We start from the raw sequence: 19,094 nt of genomic DNA, 5'->3' as shown, positions 1-19,094 counted from the left end.
GAATCATCTTTACGCCAAGCTAGAGAAGTGCATGTTTGAAAAAAGATCTCTTCCCTTCCTGCGCCACATCATCTTCGATCAGGGCCTCAAGATGGACCCTGAGAAGGTAAAGGCTGTCCTGGGGTGGCCACGCCCCCAAGGCTTAAGGGCCATGCAACGCTTCCTGGGATTCGCCAACTTCTACCAGCTGTTCATCCCCAACTTCTTGTCATTGACTGCCCCCATCTCTTCCCTCACAAAAAAGGGTATTAATGTCAAAGTGTGGACTCCGGAGGCCAAAGTCGCATTTGAGACCTAGAAAAAAGCTTTCGCGTCAGCCTCTTTTCCTCACCACCCTGATGTGTCCCTACAGTTTTCTTTAGAGGTGGACGCCTCCTCTGTTGGTGCTGGCGCACTGTTGTTCCAGAAAGGTTCGAAAGGCTGTTTTCTTCCGCAGAGCGCAACTACTCGATTGCGTTTCAGGAGTTACTGGCCATCAAGCTGGCCCTGCAGGAGTGGAGACACCTACTGGAAGGTGCAGTCCACCCTATCCTGGTCTTCACGGATCACAAGAATCTGACCTATTTACAGAAGGCTCAATGGTTGAATCCTCGTCAAGCCAGGTGGTCGTTATTCTTTGCTCGATTCTGGTTCGGACTCCACTGCCGACCTGCCGACAAGAATGTGAGGGCCGATGCCTTGTCTAGGTCATTCAAAACACAGGACACTGTGAAGTCCCCACAGAATATTATTGATCCTTTCTGCATCTTCTCTGTGAAACCTCTGCAGATAAGAGACATTCCTCCAGGAAGAACTTTTGTACGTCTGGCAGACAGAGGAATAATCCTTTGCTGGGGTCACAGCTCCAAGCTGGCAGGTCACGCGGGTACTCGTAAGACCCAAGTCCTAATCGCCCGTCAGTTCTGGTGGCCCACGCTGCCCAAAGACGTCATGGACTTCGTCTCCTCATGTACGGTATGCGCAGCAAATAAAGTTGCCCACTCCAGACCAGCTGGTCTGCTACAGCCACTGCCTGTGCCCGATGCCCCCTGACAGCATGTTGCAATGGACTTTGTCACGGACCTCCCTCTCTCTGCGGGTTGCAGTGTGATCTGGGTGGTGGTGGATCGATTCTCTAAAATGGCTCATTTTGTTCCCCTGACTGGCCTGTCTTCTTCTGCTTGACTGGCTGACCTCTTCATATAACACATCTTCCGTCTGCACAGCTTCCCCCTGCATATTGTTTCGGATTGAGGGGTCCAGTTTACTTCAAAGTTTTGGAGAGAACTCTGCGGTCTACTTGTTGTAAAGTTGGACTTCTCTTCGGCCTGTCATCCCCAGTCCAATGGACAAGTCGAGAGGATTAACCAAATTATGGAGAACTATCTACGGCACTTTGTTTCCAGATGACATGATGACTGGGTGCAGCTGCTCCCGTGGGCAGAGTTCTCTTATAATAACCATACTAGTGAGTCCACCACCTCCAGCCCGTTCTTCATCGTCTACGGCCAACATCTTCGAATACCCCTTCCAGTCTCTACTATGTCCCAGGTGCCTGCAGCAGACTCGACCTTCAGGGACTTTTTGCAAATATGGCATCAGACCCGATCTTCTATTCTGCTAGCAGTGGATCGCATGAAGAGAAAAGCAGATACTAGAAGATGGGATCCTCCTCAGTTTCTTCTAGGTACGAGAGTCTGGTTGTCCTCAAAGAATATCCGGCTGAGGGTGGTGTCCTGCAAATTTGCTCCCAGGTTCCTAGGACCTTTCAAAATCCTGCTACAAATTAACCCGGTGTCTTACAAGCTGCGGTTGCCTCCTATGCTTAAGATCCCTAACTCCTTCCATGTATCCTTGCTGAAGCCTGTGGTTCTGAACCGCTACTCTAGGACTCCTAGTTCCACAGTGGCTCCTTGCGGTTCGTCAGGGACTTTCGAGGTAAGGGAGATTCTAGCCACCAAGATAGTGGGAGGAAGGACATTTTATTTGGTGGATTGGAGGGGATTCGGCCCAGAATAGAGGTCTTGGCAGCTAGAGGAGAACATCGATGCCCCTGTCCTCATAAGGAAGTTTTTCTCCCGTTCTGGTCCCAAGAAGAGATATGAAAAATGGATGGACCCAGAGAAGGTGAAGGCTGTCCTGGAGTGGCCACGCCCCCAAGGCTTAAGGGCCATGCAACGCTTCCTGGGATTCGCCAACTTCTACCAGCTGTTCATCCCCAACTTCTTGTCATTGACTGCCCCCATCTCTTCCCTCACAAAAAAGGGTATGAATGTCAAAGTGTGGACTCCGGAGGCCAATGCCGCATTTGAGACCTAGAAAAAAGCTTTCACGTCAGCCTCTATTCCTCACCACCCTGATGTGTCCCTACAGTTTTCTTTAGAGGTGGACGCCTCCTCTGTTGGTGCTGGCGCACTGTTGTTCCGGATAGGTTCGAAAGGCTGTTTTCTTCTGCAGAGTGCAACTACTCGATTGCGGTTCAGGAGTTACTGGCCATCAAGCTGGCCCTGCAGGAGTGGAGACAACTACTGGAAGGTGCAGTCCACCCTATCCTGGTCTTCACGGATCACAAGAATCTGACCTATTTACAGAAGGCTCAACGGTTGAATCCTTGTCAAGCCAGGTGGTCGTTATTCTTTGCTCAATTCCGGTTTGAACTCCACTACCGACCTGCCGACAAGAATCTGAGGGCCGATGCCTTGTCTAGGTCATTCGAAACACAGGACACTGTGGAGTCCCCACAGAATATTATTGATCCTTCCTGCATCTTCTTTGTGAACCCTCTGCAGATAAGAGACATTCCTCCAGGAAGAACTTTTGTACGTCTGGCAGACAGAGGAATAATCCTTCGCTGGGGTCACAGCTCCAAGCTGGCAGGTCATGCGGGTACTCGTAAGACCCAAGTCCTAATCGCCCATCAGTTCTGGTGGCCCACGCTGCCCAAAGACGTCATGGACTTCGTCTCCTCATGTACGGTATGCGCAGCAAATAAAGTTGCCCACTCCAGACCAGCTGGTCTGCTACAGCCACTGCCTGTGCCCGATGCCCCCTGGCAGCATGTTGCAATGGACTTTGTCACGGACCTCCCTCTCTCTGCGGGTTGCAGTGTGATCTGGGTGGTGGTGGATCGATTCTCTAAAATGGCTCATTTTTTTCCCCTGACTGGCCTGTCTTCTGCTGCTTGACTGGCTGACCTCTTCATATAACACATCTTCCGTCTGCACAGCTTCCCCCTGCATATTGTTTCGGATTGAGGGGTCCAGTTTACTTCAAAGTTTTGGAGAGAACTCTGCGGTCTACTTGTTGTAAAGTACAGTGAAGTTTACCGCTCAGACGGCACTGGTAACAGTCCAATATCATTCATTATAGACACTCTCTCCCAGAAAAATGCAGTGGACAGTCCGCAATCCAATGAGGGTGTGGATGGTAATTCTTATCCTTGTAGTTCCACCAAGCTCCTTATCGTCTCCCTCCACATTCAAAGAACTCAGAAGTAACAAGAAATAAAAGCATCAAGGTAAGTAAAAATCTTTAAAATTTCTAGGCGGCACGCCAAACACTCTCGCCCGACCCTGGGTTTCGCCCTTCCGGCTTCCTCTGGGGCATGTGTGACGTGTCTAATTAACAGGTTTATATAGCCGCATATCATTTAAATTTACATAAATTTACATACATAAAAAATGGTTAAAAAAACATATACACCCACAATGATCTCTGCAATATATAGAGATAATCTGATCTTACCATCATAATCGTATACATATATATACACTTTTATTATTTTTATATAAATGCCTAATCTCTTTAAAAAGTAAAAAAATATATATATAATATATTATGCTAAACAAGCCTATTTGCCACCTTTATAGTTGGTTAGATTCCACATATCATCCCATATCCATTATATTGATTTTTATTTATATTTTATCAGTTGTTTTATATTTTTTCTGTCTCTAATTTTCCACTTAGTCTGAACTGTGGCCAATCTCTAAAGCTTCCAGAGCTTCAGTGAGCTGCAGCTAATCAGAACAATTAAGTTCTGCTGAGACAAGATCCCTTGGTCATAATGCTATGTGTGAACAAGTCTCTTACTAATACTATACATAGGGCATTTTTTGGCATAATTGTTTTCATAACATGGAACTACAAATATGGACCAGAATATCTATCAGATGGTATCTCACCAATATTAATAAATACTTGTATAAACAAAACAAAAACAAAAAAAAAAAAACATTTTTATAAAAAACACTTCAATTCGAAGTCTGAATTGAGTCCTAAGGGCTGAAGCGTTTTTAATTGATAGATCCAAAAACTTTCTTGCTTGCTCATTTTTTTAATAAAATCCTCCCCCCTCCAATGATTATCAATTGTCTCAATAGCAAAGAATTTAGTGTCCTTGGGATCTTTATGGTGGAATTTACAATAGTGTGCTGATACACTATGGTCCATCTTGCCTTTTCTGATGTTATTACAGTGTTCTGCTATTCGAGTTTTCAATTTGCGGGCTGTACGTCCTACATATAACTGCCCACAGGGACACTGCAATAAGTATATAACCCCTTTAGTATTACACGTTGTAAAATGTTTGATCTCATATTTTCTTTTATTTTCGGCATCCATGAAAAAGGTAACATTCCCCTTTCTTTTATTATACCCCACTTCTTTACAAGCTTTACACTTGTTACAGGAAAAAAATCCTTTTGTCGCAATAATTGGTTTTGTAGGAGCTTTTATAAAACTATGAGTAATTTTATCCTTTATATTAGGTGCCCTACGATGTACAATACTAGGATTTTTGGGCAACCTAGATCCTATAACAGGATCGTTCCTTACAATATGCCAATTTTTTCTAATAATATTTCGTATCAATGAAGAACTTGTGGAATATGTGGTAATGAACGGAACCCTTAATGTTTTATCGTTATCATCAATTCTCTTTGTATGAAAATTATCAATTTTTTTGATGTTATCGCCAGAATGGACTGCGATTTCTTCTCTAACCTCCTTCAATGCTGACGACACCCTCTGTTCCTCATAATTCCTTTCTATCAAACGAGATTTAATAACTTGTGACTGTACATCAAAGTCCTCTATTTTTGTACAGTTTTTCTTTATCCTTTTAAACTGCCCTTTTGGGATATTCCGAAGCCAAGGTTTAAAATGGCAACTTGAACATTCAATATAACTATTACAGTCAGTAGGTTTGAAATAATTTTTGGTGTATAGTACATTGTTTTCTATAAAAATTTCTAAATCCAGAAAGCTAACTCTATTTTTATCATACTCTGAAGTAAAGGTCAGATTACATTTATTGTTATTAATATAATCTATGAAAGTTAATAAATTCTCTGTTGTTCCTTCCCAAATGATAACCACATCATCTATGTAACGTTTGTACAACTTTATGAATTCACAGAAAGGATTATTACTAGAGTAAATAAAAGATCTGTACCTGGCAGTCTGGGAAGATTCTTTTATTTACTCTAGTAATAATCCTTTCTGTGAATTCATAAAGTTGTACAAACATTACATAGATGATGTGGTTATCATTTGGGAAGGAACAACAGAGAATTTATTAACTTTCATAGATTATATTAATAACAATAAATGTAATCTGACCTTTACTTCAGAGTATGATAAAAATAGAGTTAGCTTTCTGGATTTAGAAATTTTTATAGAAAACAATGTACTATACACCAAAAATTATTTCAAACCTACTGACTGTAATAGTTATATTGAATGTTCAAGTTGCCATTTTAAACCTTGGCTTCGGAATATCCCAAAAGGGCAGTTTAAAAGGATAAAGAAAAACTGTACAAAAATAGAGGACTTTGATGTACAGTCACAAGTTATTAAATCTCGTTTGATAGAAAGGAATTATGAGGAACAGAGGGTGTCGTCAGCATTGAAGGAGGTTAGAGAAGAAATCGCAGTCCATTCTGGCGATAACATCAAAAAAATTGATAATTTTCATACAAAGAGAATTGATGATAACGATAAAACATTAAGGGTTCCGTTCATTACCACATATTCCACAAGTTCTTCATTGATACGAAATATTATTAGAAAAAATTGGCATATTGTAAGGAACGATCCTGTTATAGGATCTAGGTTGCCCAAAAATCCTAGTATTGTACATCGTAGGGCACCTAATATAAAGGATAAAATTACTCATAGTTTTATAAAAGCTCCTACAAAACCAATTATTGCGACAAAAGGATTTTTTTCCTGTAACAAGTGTAAAGCTTGTAAAGAAGTGGGGTATAATAAAAGAAAGGGGAATGTTACCTTTTTCATGGATGCCGAAAATAAAAGAAAATATGAGATCAAACATTTTACAACGTGTAATACTAAAGGGGTTATATACTTATTGCAGTGTCCCTGTGGGCAGTTATATGTAGGACGTACAGCCCGCAAATTGAAAACTCGAATAGCAGAACACTGTAATAACATCAGAAAAGGCAAGATGGACCATAGTGTATCAGCACACTATTGTAAATTCCACCATAAAGATCCCAAGGACACTAAATTCTTTGCTATTGAGACAATTGATAATCATTGGAGGGGGGAGGATTTTATTAAAAAAATGAGCAAGCAAGAAAGTTTTTGGATCTATCAATTAAAAACGCTTCAGCCCTTAGGACTCAATTCAGACTTCGAATTGAAGTGTTTTTTATAAAAATGTTTTTTTTTTTTTTTTTTTGTTTTTTTTTTGTTTTTGTTTTGTTTATACAAGTATTTATTAATATTGGTGAGATACCATCTGATAGATATTCTGGTCCATATTTGTAGTTCCATGTTATGAAAACAATTATGCCAAAAAATGCCCTATGTATAGTATTAGTAAGAGACTTGTTCACACATAGCATTATGACCAAGGGATCTTGTCTCAGCAGAACTTAATTGTTCTGATTAGCTGCAGCTCACTGAAGCTCTGGGAAGCTTTAGAGATTGGCCACAGTTCAGACTAAGTGGAAAATTAGAGACAGAAAAAATATAAAACAACTGATAAAATATAAATAAAAATCAATATAATGGATATGGGATGATATGTGGAATCTAACCAACTATAAAGGTGGCAAATAGGCTTGTTTAGCATAATATATTATATATTTTTTTTTTTACTTTTTAAAGAGATTAGGCATTTATATAAAAATAATAAAAGTGTATATATATGTATACGATTATGATGGTAAGATCAGATTATCTCTATATATTGCAGAGATCATTGTGGGTGTATATGTTTTTTTAACCATTTTTTATGTATGTAAATTTATGTATATTTAAATGATATGCGGCTATATAAACCTGTTAATTAGACACGTCACACATGCCCCAGAGGAAGCCGGAAGGGCGAAACCCAGGGTCGGGCGAGAGTGTTTGGCGTGCCGCCTAGAAATTTTAAAGATTTTTACTTACCTTGATGCTTTTATTTCTTGTTACTTCTGAGTTCTTTGAATGTGGAGGGAGACGATAAGGAGCTTGGTGGAACTACAAGGATAAGAATTACCATCCACACCCTCATTGGATTGCGGACTGTCCACTGCATTTTTCTGGGAGAGAGTGTCTATAATGAATGATATTGGACTGTTACCAGTGCCGTCTGAGCGGTAAACTTCACTGTACTTTATATATGCTATTTAGGGTATTTGTTGGATCATACCCAATTTAGTTTTGCCTGCTCCGGTCTGAGAGAGATTTTGTGGGTATTTGAGCCAAGAGAAACCACCATTATATTTGTATCTACTTGTTGTAAAGTTGGACTTCTCTTCGGCCTGTCATCCCCAGTCCAATGGACAAGTCGAGAGGATTAACCAAATTATGGAGAACTATCTACGGCACTTTGTTTCCAGATGACATGATGACTGGGTGCAGCTGCTCCCGTGGGCAGAGTTCTCTTATAATAACCATACTAGTGAGTCCACCACCTCCAGCCCGTTCTTCATCGTCTACGGCCAACATCTTCGAATACCTCTTCCTGTCTCTACTATGTCCCAGGTGCCTGCAGCAGACTCGACCTTCAGGGACTTTTTGCAAATATGGCAACAGACCCGATCTTCTATTCTGCTAGCAGTGGATCGCATGAAGAGAAAAGCAGATACTAGAAGATGGGATCCTCCTCAGTTTCTTCTAGGTACGAGAGTCTGGTTGTCCTCAAAGAATATCCGGCTGAGGGTGGTGTCCTGCAAATTTGCTCCCAGGTTCCTAGGACCTTTCAAAATCCTGCTACAAATTAACCCGGTGTCTTACAAGCTGCGGTTGCCTCCTATGCTTAAGATCCCTAACTCCTTCCATGTATCCTTGCTGAAGCCCGTGGTTCTGAACCGCTACTCTAGGACTCCTAGTTCCACAGTGGCTCCTGGCGGTTCGTCAGGGACTTTCGAGGTAAGGGAGATTCTAGCCACCAAGATAGTGGGAGGAAGGACATTTTATTTGGTGGATTGGAGGGGATTCGGCCCAGAATAGAGGTCTTGGCAGCTAGAGGAGAACATCGATGCCCCTGTCCTCATAAGGAAGTTTTTCTCCCGTTCTGGTCCCAAGAAGAGATATGAAAAATGGATGGACCCAGAGAAGGTGAAGGCTGTCCTGGAGTGGCCACGCCCCCAAGGCTTAAGGGCCATGCAACGCTTCCTGGGATTCGCCAACTTCTACCAGCTGTTCATCCCCAAATTCTTGTCATTGACTGCCCCCATCTCTTCCCTCACAAAAAAGGGTATGAATGTCAAAGTGTGGACTCCGGAGGCCAATGCCGCATTTGAGACCTAGAAAAAAGCTTTCACGTCAGCCTCTATTCCTCACCACCCTGATGTGTCCCTACAGTTTTCTTTAGAGGTGGACGCCTCCTCTGTTGGTGCTGGCGCACTGTTGTTGCGGATAGGTTCGAAAGGCTGTTTTCTTCTGCAGAGTGCAACTACTCAATTGCGGTTCAGGAGTTACTGGCCATCAAGCTGGCCCTGCAGGAGTGGAGACAACTACTGGAAGGTGCAGTCCACCCTATCCTGGTCTTCACGGATCACAAGAATCTGACCTATTTACAGAAGGCTCAACGGTTGAATCCTTGTCAAGCCAGGTGGTCGTTATTCTTTGCTCGATTCCGGTTTGAACTCCACTACCGACCTGCCGACAAGAATCTGAGGGCCGATGCCTTGTCTAGGTCATTCGAAACACAGGACACTGTGGAGTCCCCACAGAATATTATTGATCCTTCCTGCATCTTCTTTGTGAACCCTCTGCAGATAAGAGACATTCCTCCAGGAAGAACTTTTGTACGTCTGGCAGACAGAGGAATAATCCTTCGCTGGGGTCACAGCTCCAAGCTGGCAGGTCACGCGGGTACTCGTAAGACCCAAGTCCTAATCGCCCATCATTTCTGGTGGCCCACGCTGCCCAAAGACGTCATGGACTTCGTCTCCTCATGTACGGTATGCGCAGCAAATAAAGTTGCCCACTCCAGACCAGCTGGTCTGCTACAGCCACTGCCTGTGCCCGATGCCCCCTGGCAGCATGTTGCAATGGACTTTGTCACGGACCTCCCTCTCTCTGCGGGTTGCAGTGTGATCTGGGTGGTGGTGGATCGATTCTCTAAAATGGCTCATTTTTTTCCCCTGACTGGCCTGTCTTCTGCTGCTTGACTGGCTGACCTCTTCATATAACACATCTTCCGTCTGCACGGCTTCCCCCTGCATACATATATGTTTCGGATTGAGGGGTCCAGTTTACTTCAAAATTTTGGAGAGCACTCTGCGGTCTACTTGTTGTAAAGTTGGACTTCTCTTCGGCCTGTCATCCCCAGTCCAATGGACAAGTCGAGAGGATTAACCAAATTATGGAGAACTATCTACGGCACTTTGTTTCCAGATGACATGATGACTGGGTGCAGCTGCTCCCGTGGGCAGAGTTCTCTTATAATAACCATACTAGTGAGTCCACCACCTCCAGCCCGTTCTTCATAGTCTACGGCCAACATCTACGAATACCTCTTCCTGTCTCTACTATGTTCCAAGTGCCTGCAGCAGACTCGACCTTCAGGGACTTTTTGCAAATATGGCAACAGACCCGATCTTCTATTCTGCTAGCAGTGGATCGCATAAAGAGAAAAGTAGATACTAGAAGATGGGATCCTCCTCAGTTTCTTCCAGGTACGAGGGTCTGGTGGTCCTCAAAGAATATCCGGCTGAGGGTGGTGTCCTGCAAATTTGCTCCCAGGTTCCTAGGACCTTTCAAAATCCTGCTACAAATTGACCCGGTGTCTTACAAGCTGCGGTTGCCTCCTATGCTTAAGATCCCTAACTCCTTCCATGTATCCTTGCTGAAGCCCGTAGTTCTGAACCGCTACTCTAGGACTCCTAGTTCCGCAGTGGCTCCTGGCGGTTCGTCAGGGACTTTCGAGGTAAGGGAGATTCTAGCCACCAAGATAGTGGGAGGAAGGACATTTTATTTGGTGGATTGGAGGGGATTCGGCCCAGAATAGAGGTCTTGGCAGCCAGAGGAGAACATTGATGCCCCTGTCCTCATAAGGAAGTTTCTCTCCCGTTCTGGTCCCAAGAAGAGGGAGTGTAAGAGGGGGGATACTGTAATGTCTATGCCACGGTCTGGCATTCTAACTTACAACTGCGGCCATGGATGTCCTGCTGCTGTGCTGCGTCGTCCCCCTGTGAGGCACCAGAACTCACTTCAGGGTATCGAGCCTGTCTCCCGGAGGGTGCGTGCTCATACCCGCTCTTAAAGGGCCAGCTCGTGCACCTGGAAATCATCATCAACTCCTGAATTCCTGGAATATAAGAGGGTCACCACCCTTCTTATCCTCGCCTGAGTGTTGTTATTGTTTCCCTTAGTCTGTCTTGCAAATGGTCTCCTAAGTGTCTTGCAGCTTCCCAGTGTTCCCCGTACCTGTAGCCTGTTTCCCGTGCTATCAGTACCATCCTGGTCTACTGCCGTGCTGAACTGTTGTCATGTTTTGCTGCATCTCCACGCCTGTTCTACTGCACCACGCCTGACATCTGCCTGCTGCCTGGTCCCAGCCGAGCCTGCCTTGCTACTGCCTACATTGCCTCAGGTACCCTTTTCTGGACTATAGACTCTGTACCATACCTGTTTGGCCAGCTGCCATCCCGCTACGCGGTATGGCCTAGTGGGTCCACACCCCGCCTCGTGACAAGCTCACAAATGCTCTTCTGGATGAATAGGCAAAAATTCCCACAGACACACTTCAACATCTTGTAGATAGCCTTCCCAGAAGAGTGGAAGTTTTTTTTAGCTGCATAGGGGGGACCAGCTCCATATTAATGACTATGGATTTAGAATGGGATGTCATAAAAGCTCCTGTAGGCGTAATGTGTAGGTGTCCCAAAACTTTTGTCCATGTAGTGCATCTGTTTGTTGTTATTCAGTAAGAACATTTATTGTTTTCTACCAGTAGGTACAATTCTGTCCATGGTCATGTGATGGACACAGGTGCACGGCTCGTTAGAGCTGTTTCTTCTAACGATCCCAGCAGCTGTGTGTCCATCACATGAACGTGGACAGAAATGTATACACTAGGAGTAAACAATAAATATTCCTACTGAATAACAGCAAGCAGTGATCTTGAAAACCGTGAGAAGTGAATACAGAAATTATATTGGAAAATTGTATAACTGAATTATACAAAGAAAGAATATCAATTTTATGAAACTGGACAACACATTTAAGAATAACCTTTTCTTTTAATACCATTATTAATTAATACTACAGCTGGCTATACACTTCGGCCGACAGTTATTCTTCCTGACCGCATAAAAATCTTAGCGATATGCCATCACATTTTCTGGTGGTAAACGGCTTTATAATAATGAACTTAGCTTATAGTTTGTTATGACATTGCTTCCCGTAAAATTTTCATTTTCATATGAAGTGAGAGTGGTTTGTTCCTCCTAGTTCCTGTCCCAGCCTCCCTTCTGCCACTTGCCATTAGTGTCTCACTAGTGTCACTTATCTGATCCTTTATGCACCCTTAACAGTTCCGAAATACTTTAAATTTTTTGGTGTGTATATAGAAGTAAATGTCCCTTTAATATGGGAATAAGTTTATCTATTTGATCTTTTACTATGATAGTAGATGCTGAGGTGAAGAAAAAAGAAGCAAAGCTCAGATCAGATCTCCACTCTAGCAAAGAAGACACACTGAGCCCGGTAAGCACATTTCTTGTCTTGTAGCTGCTTTTGTTTTAGCATTAGTGGAAGAATCCCGTATAGCAGAGGGCAGTGTGTAACTTGTGGCGGTGCAGCTGTTGGGAAATAACTACTGTACATTTATATCAGCTCTAGAGATTGTACAACACCTGACTGAAAGCGTCAAAATATTTCAGTAAAAAAGTTACTGTGAATTCTACCACATACCATGTGATTGTTATAATATTTGTTACAAGTATTACTTGTTTTAATTGTATGCCCTTTATTTGCTTTTTGGAGTAAAGATGTGTATAACGAAAGACTACCTTCCCTTCTGCAGTGCCTGGGTTTAAATATTACAGTAGGTTATGTTCACATATAGCAGATTTGTTGCAGACATTTCTTTTTTCAGATATCTGAGTGGGGTTTGTATTTATATATATTTATGTTGCTTCTATAGCGTCAACATATTCCACAGCAGTGTACAGAAGCTGTCATTACTTTTTTGATAAAAAGCGATGCACGTATTGCAAAAACAGCTCTATTTAGATGTATGGGACAGACTTTCGGTCACAGAAGTTACTGCTACAAATTTGCCACATGTGTATATACTCTTAGGGTATGTTCACACGGCAACGCAAAATACGTCTGAAATTACGGAGCTGTTTTCAGGCGAAAACAGCTCCTGAATTTCAGACGTTTTTACAAGTGCACACATTTTTCGCGGCGTCCATTACGGACATAATTGGAGCTGTTTTTCAATGGAGTCAGTGAAATATGGCTCCAATTACGTCCCAAGAAGTGTCCTGCACTTCTTTGACGCAGGCGTAATTTTACGCGCCGTCTTTTGACAGCGACGCGTAAAATGACAGCTCGTCTGCACAGAACATCATAAGGCTGGGTTCACACGAGCACATTAACATCCGTAATGGACGGACGTATTTCGGGCGGAAGTCCCGGACCGCACTCAGTGCAGGGAGCTGGGCTCCTAGCATCATAGTTATGTACGATGCTAGGAGTCCCTGCCTCTCTGCAGGACAACTGTCCCGTACTGTAATCATGTTTTCAGTACGGGACAGTAGTTCCACGGAGAGGCAGGGACTCCTAGCATCGTACATAACTATGATGTTAGGAGCCCGGCTCCCTGCACTGAGTTCAGTCCGGGACTTCCGCCCGAAATACGTCCGTCCATTACGGACGTTAATGTGCTCGTGTGAACCCAGCCTAAGACCCATTGCAAGCAATGGGCAGATGTTTGCCGATGTATTGGATCCGTCTTTTCAGGCGTAATTCGAGGCGTAAAACGCCTCCATTACATCTGAAAATATGTCGTGTGCACATATAGGTAAGCCCTTAACCCCTTTAGGACAGAGCCTGTTTTGGCCTTCATGACGAAGATGATTTTTCATATCTGACATGTGTCACTTTATGTGGTAATAACTTGGGAATGCTTTTACCTATCCAAGTGATTCTGAGACTGTTTTCTCGTGACATACTGTATTTTATGTTAGTGAAAAAATGTGGTCGATAAATTCAATATTTGTTTGTAAAAAAACACCAAGATTTGGAGAAAATTTGCAAAAATTTGCATTTTTCTAAATTTAAATATATCTGCTTGTAAAACAGATAGTAATACCACACAAAATTGCTACTAGTTTACATTTTCCATATGTCTACTTTATGTTTGCATTGTTTTTTGAACATTCTTTTATTTTTCTAGGACGTTACAAGTCTTAGAACTTTAGCAGCGATTTCTCATATTTTCAAGAAAATTTCAAAAGGCAATTTTTACAAGGACCATTTCAGTTCTGAAGTGACTTTGAGGGCCTTATATATTAGAAAGTCCCCATAAATCACCCCATTTTGAAAACTGCACCCCTCAAAGTATTCAAAACCGTATTCAGAAAGTGTTTAACCATTTAGGCATTTCACCGGAATTAAAGCAAAGTAGAGGGGAAATGTACAAATTTCATATTTTTTTTTGCCAAAATTTATTTGTAATAAATTTTTTCTATACCACAGAAAGTTTTACCCGAGTAATGCAACTCAATATTTATTGCCCAGATTCTACAGTTTTTAGAAATATTCCACATGTGAGCCTAGTGCGTTAATTTTCTGAAATACAGGCCTCAGAAGCAAAGGAGCCCGTAGCGGATTTTGGGGCCTCCATTTTTTCTTATATATATTAGGTACCATGTCAGGTTTGAAGAGGTCTTGTGGGGCCAAAACAATAAAGACCCCCAAAAGTGACCCCATTTTGGAAACTACACCCCTCAGAGAATCTATCTAGGGGTATAGTTAGCATTTTGAACCCACAGTTTTTTTGCTAAATTTATTTGAATTAGTATGTGAAGATGAAAATCTACTTTTTTTCTGAAAAAATGTAGAAATGTTTAATTTTTTCAAGGAATAAAAAAGAAAAAGCACCCCAACATATGTAAAGCAATTTCTCCCGATTATAGCAATACCCCATATGTGGTAATAAACTGTTGTTTGGACCCACGGCAGGACTCAGAAGGGAAGGAGCACCATTTGGATTTTGGATTTCTGATTTTGCTGGAATAGTTTTCAGTGCCGTGTCGCATTTGCAATGCACTGGAGGGATGAAAACTGTGGAAACCCCCCAATAGTGACCCCATTTTGGAAACTATACTCATCAAGGAATTTTTCTTGGGGTAAAGTTTGCATTTTGACCACACAGTTGTTTTTCTGAATTTATTGGAATTATTCTGTAAAGGTAAAAATCGACTTTTTTTCTGAAGGAAAAAAGGAATAAAGGAGAAAAAGCAACATTTGTAAAACAATTTCTCCTGATTACGTAAATATGCCATATGTGGTAATAAACTGCTGTTTGGACCCACAGCAGGGCTTAGAACGGAAGGAGCGCTATTTGGTTTTTGGGTGCCATGTCGCATTTGCAAAGCCCTTGAGAGAAACAGTGGAAACCCCCAAAAGTGACCCCCATTTTGGAAATTACACCACTTAAAGAATCTATCTAGGGGTATAGTGGGCATTTAAACCCCACATGTCTTTTGCAGAATTTATTAGAATTAGGCCGTGAAAAGGAATATCAACATTATTTCCACTAAAATGTTGCATTTTTTCAATTTCACAAAGGATAAAGGAGGAAAAAGCACCCCAACATTTGTAAAGATATTTCTCCCGAATACAGCAATACCCCACATGTGGTCGTAAATGGTTTTTCATTAGAAAGTAATTAATCCTTTCCGGACTGAACCATTTTTTAATTTTTCTTTTTAGTTTTTCCCTCCCCGCGTTCCAAGAGCCATAACTTTATTATTTTTACATCAATAGAAAGTTTTTTGCGGGACGAGCGGTCGTTTTTATTGGTACCATTTTTTGGTACATACAACTTTTTGAGCACTTTTTATTACATTTTTTGGTAGAGCCAAGGTGACTAAAAAACAGCGATTTTGCAGTTTTAAATTTATTTTTCACGTGATCCGGCTCCATACATTACCCCCCACACTACGACATGCTATGTTGTGGTGTGCGAAGGGGTTAATGCGCAGTGGATGGTGCGGAGTCAAAATTACAATTTTCCAGTGATATGCCATTTTAGTGCACTAAACTGGGTTCTCCTGGGTATGGCGATGCCACATCAGTGGATGTAAACTGCTGTTTGGGCACGCTGTAGGGCTAAAAAGGGATGGAGCGGCATTTGGCGCGCAGATTTAACCTGTTAGTTCTCTTTGCCGTTTTACTGGTATTCCAGTTTATAATGTGGGGGCATATGTAAGCTGTGCGGAGAACATCAGGGCATAATAAGTGGGTATAATAATGCGGTAAATAAATAATAATTCATAGATGTGTGGCCAGTCTCACACTGATAAATGGTGCCCAATCTTATCCACTTTTGGAACACTCTGCACATTTTGCATCGCCATAATCTGAGAGACAAAACTTTTTTATTTTTTCTCCACCAGAGCTGTGTGAGGGCTTATTTGTTGCGGGACAATCTGTAGTTTTCATTGGTACAATTTTGGGGTACGTGCGATTTTTTTGATCACTTTTTATTAAATTTTTTGGCAAGCCGGATGACCAAATACAAGCAATTGTGACAATGTTTTTTTTTTTTTTATGGTGTTCATCCTGGGCTATAAATACTTTATTTTGCGGGTCGGTACAATTACGTCAATACCATATGTATATCGTTTTTTTATGTTTTGCAGCGTTTATGCAATAAAATCACTTATTTATAAAATAAATTGTATTTTGCGGAACGGGTTGTAGTTTTTATTAGTACTATTTTGGCATACATGCGACTTTTTGATCACTTTTTATTGTATATTTTGGGAGGAGTGGTGACCAAAAAATTGTGATTCTGGCATTGTTTTTTTACTTATTTTTTTTGCGGTGTTCATCGAGCGGGAAAAATAATATTATAGTTTTATAGTTGGGGTCGTTACGAACGCGGTAATACTAAATATGTATACTTTTTTTAACGTGTTAATTTTTTTCCTATAATAAAAGACCTATAGGAAAAAAAGCATTTTTTGTTTATGTCACTTACAACTTTTATTTTGACACTTTTTTTAAAACATTTTTATTATCTTTTTTTTAACTTTTTTTACTTGTCCTATTAGGGGATATTTAGACTTGCAGCTCTGATCGCTGCTAGAACACATTACATTACCTACATAGTGTAATCTGTTCTAACTGTCATTGTGACGTGACATCCACACTGACAGGAAGCCTATGAGAACCAGCCTCCGGCTGCTCCTCCTAGGCTTTCGTACATGGCAGTCCGGAGGCCAATGACTGGCGTCCGGTTGCCGTGACAAGGATCGCCAGCCCCCGCAAATGCATGTGGGGGGCTGCCGCTCTGCACTAAATTTCTTCAATGCGGAGATCGCAATCGACCCCCGCATCAAAGAGGTTAATTGCCAATTACAGCGGCGACGGGCCACTAATCGGCAACGGGGAGAGCAGGGCAGACACCCTGCACAGTTAACCGCCGCTGTGGTGTAGCGCCGCGCGGCGGTTAACTGTTAAAGCACGGACGTAACTGCATGCCCAGGTGCGCGAAGTTACTGCTCACCTGGGCGTTCATTTATGCCAAGGTGTGGGAAGGGGTTAATATACTTTTATTAGCTATAAGCAGGAGGAATTTAAACCCAGAATGTCTAGGTGGTCCATCCATAGATGCTAGGCGGCTTTATGTATTATATTGTAATCATATATCCAGTTTTATTTTTCCAGTAAGGCCCCACGCACACGAACGAAAAACGCCCGTAATCACAGGCCGTAATTACGGCCCATAATTACGGCCCCATAGACTTCTATTGGCCATGGTTACCTCCCCGTATGCTTACGGGAAGGTGGCCGGGCCGTTGAAAAATATAGAACATGTCCTACTTTAGGCCGTAATTATGGCACGGGCAGGCCCATAGAAGTCTATGGGGCTCCCGTAATTACGGGTGACTACGTGTGTGCACCCGTAATTACGGCAGCATTGCTAGGCGACGTCAGGAGATAGTCACTGTCAAGGGTGCTGAGAGAGTTAACTGATCGGCAGTAACTCTTTCAGCAGCAGGGACAGTGACTACTGATCACAATATATGTAAATCAACGTGTAAAAAAAATAGAAGTTCATACTAACACAGAACTCCCTGCTTCTTCCTCCAGTCCGGCCTCCCGGGATGATGTTTCAGCCCATGTGACCGCTGCAGCCAATCACAGGCCAATCACAGGCTGCAGCGGTCTCATGGACTGCCGCGTCATCCAGGGAGGTCGGGCTGGATGTAGAAAGAGGGACGCGTCACCAAGACAACGGCCGGGAAAGTATGAATTTCTTTTACTTTTACCTCGGAAAGGGCTGTCCCTTCTCTCTACGTGTGACCAAGGACCCGTATTTACGCCAGTATTTACGGGAGGGAAAAAATACGTTCGTGTACATGAGGCCTAAAGGAAAGACTGATGTCTCCTTTCTTTGGTATCCACGCTTGTGTTTGGCTAAAAAAAAACCAGCATTAAAAACATCCTCAAAGACTGCATATGTGAAAGCAGCCTAAGACTTTCTTCACACACAGAAAATTTCTGACAATTTAAGGCTTCTAAAACGCTTTCATTTTTCAAATGACTTGCATTTTTTATGGTGTTTTTTGTAGCATTTTTATTATGGATTCACACACAGCGTTTTGCTGCCTTTTTTTGTGCACCTTTTGTGGCGTTTTTAGTGTCTTTTTTGCAGCATTTTTTTAGTGCGGCCAGATCTTACATTAAAGTCTATAGTGAAATATCAAGTGCACTGCACACAACTGCATTTTGGTTTGTGGCGTTTTTGAGGCAATTTTGTGGTCAGTGGCATTTCTTTCCAAACTCGGCATGAACTGGGTATGGCATTTTTTCAGGCATTTTTCTCTATAGGACTCCACTACAAACGCCCTACAAAACGCATGTTACATTTTAATAATGCTAGTATTTTTTAATATCGTTTTTACAGCGTGTTTTTTTTTTACTGCAGCCAGATGTTACATTACAGTCTATAGTAAAATAGAAAATTCACTGCATTTTGATTTGTGTCATTTTTGGGGCAATTTTGTGGTCTGTGGCCTTTTTTTTTTCCCCAAAAGCAGCATGCTCTGATTGTGGCGTTTTCAGCTTTTTTTTCCTATAGGCTTCTCTATAGAACGTCAGAAAAAAAGCATTGACCAAATAACACTAAATGAAAAACTCCACCAAAACACCACTAAAACGTCAGAAAAAACCAGCGGCATGTTACATTTTAATAACGCTGGCATTTTTAGAAGCATTTTTTAAAACAGTTTAAATTGCCAGAAAATAATCTGTGTGTGATAGAGGCCTAATGATGTTTGTAACTGTGAATTTTGATGTGTTTTTTAGCGCAGCCAGATGTTACATTAAAATAGAAAGTGCAATATAAAATCCACTACATACAACTGCATTTTGGTTTGTGGTGTTTTTGAGGCAATTTTGTG

General features: G+C 41.9%; 1 protein-coding gene across 1 annotated transcript in view; it reads left to right on the top strand.

Moving 5' to 3' along the window:
* Window positions 1-11,918: 11,918 nt before the first annotated feature.
* LOC142759279 (beta-galactoside alpha-2,6-sialyltransferase 1-like) overlaps window positions 11,919-19,094 on the top strand; it is an 85,688-nt gene continuing 78,512 nt past the window's right edge. The window contains exon 1 of the mRNA XM_075861289.1: window positions 11,919-12,153. The gene's annotated coding sequence lies outside the window, so the exon portion shown is untranslated. The remainder of the gene's footprint in view (window positions 12,154-19,094) is intronic.

The sequence above is a fragment of the Rhinoderma darwinii genome, chromosome 4, assembly GCF_050947455.1.
Source record: "Rhinoderma darwinii isolate aRhiDar2 chromosome 4, aRhiDar2.hap1, whole genome shotgun sequence".
NCBI classification, from domain to species: domain Eukaryota; kingdom Metazoa; phylum Chordata; class Amphibia; order Anura; family Rhinodermatidae; genus Rhinoderma; species Rhinoderma darwinii.
This window is presented reverse-complemented; position numbering and strand designations above follow the sequence as displayed.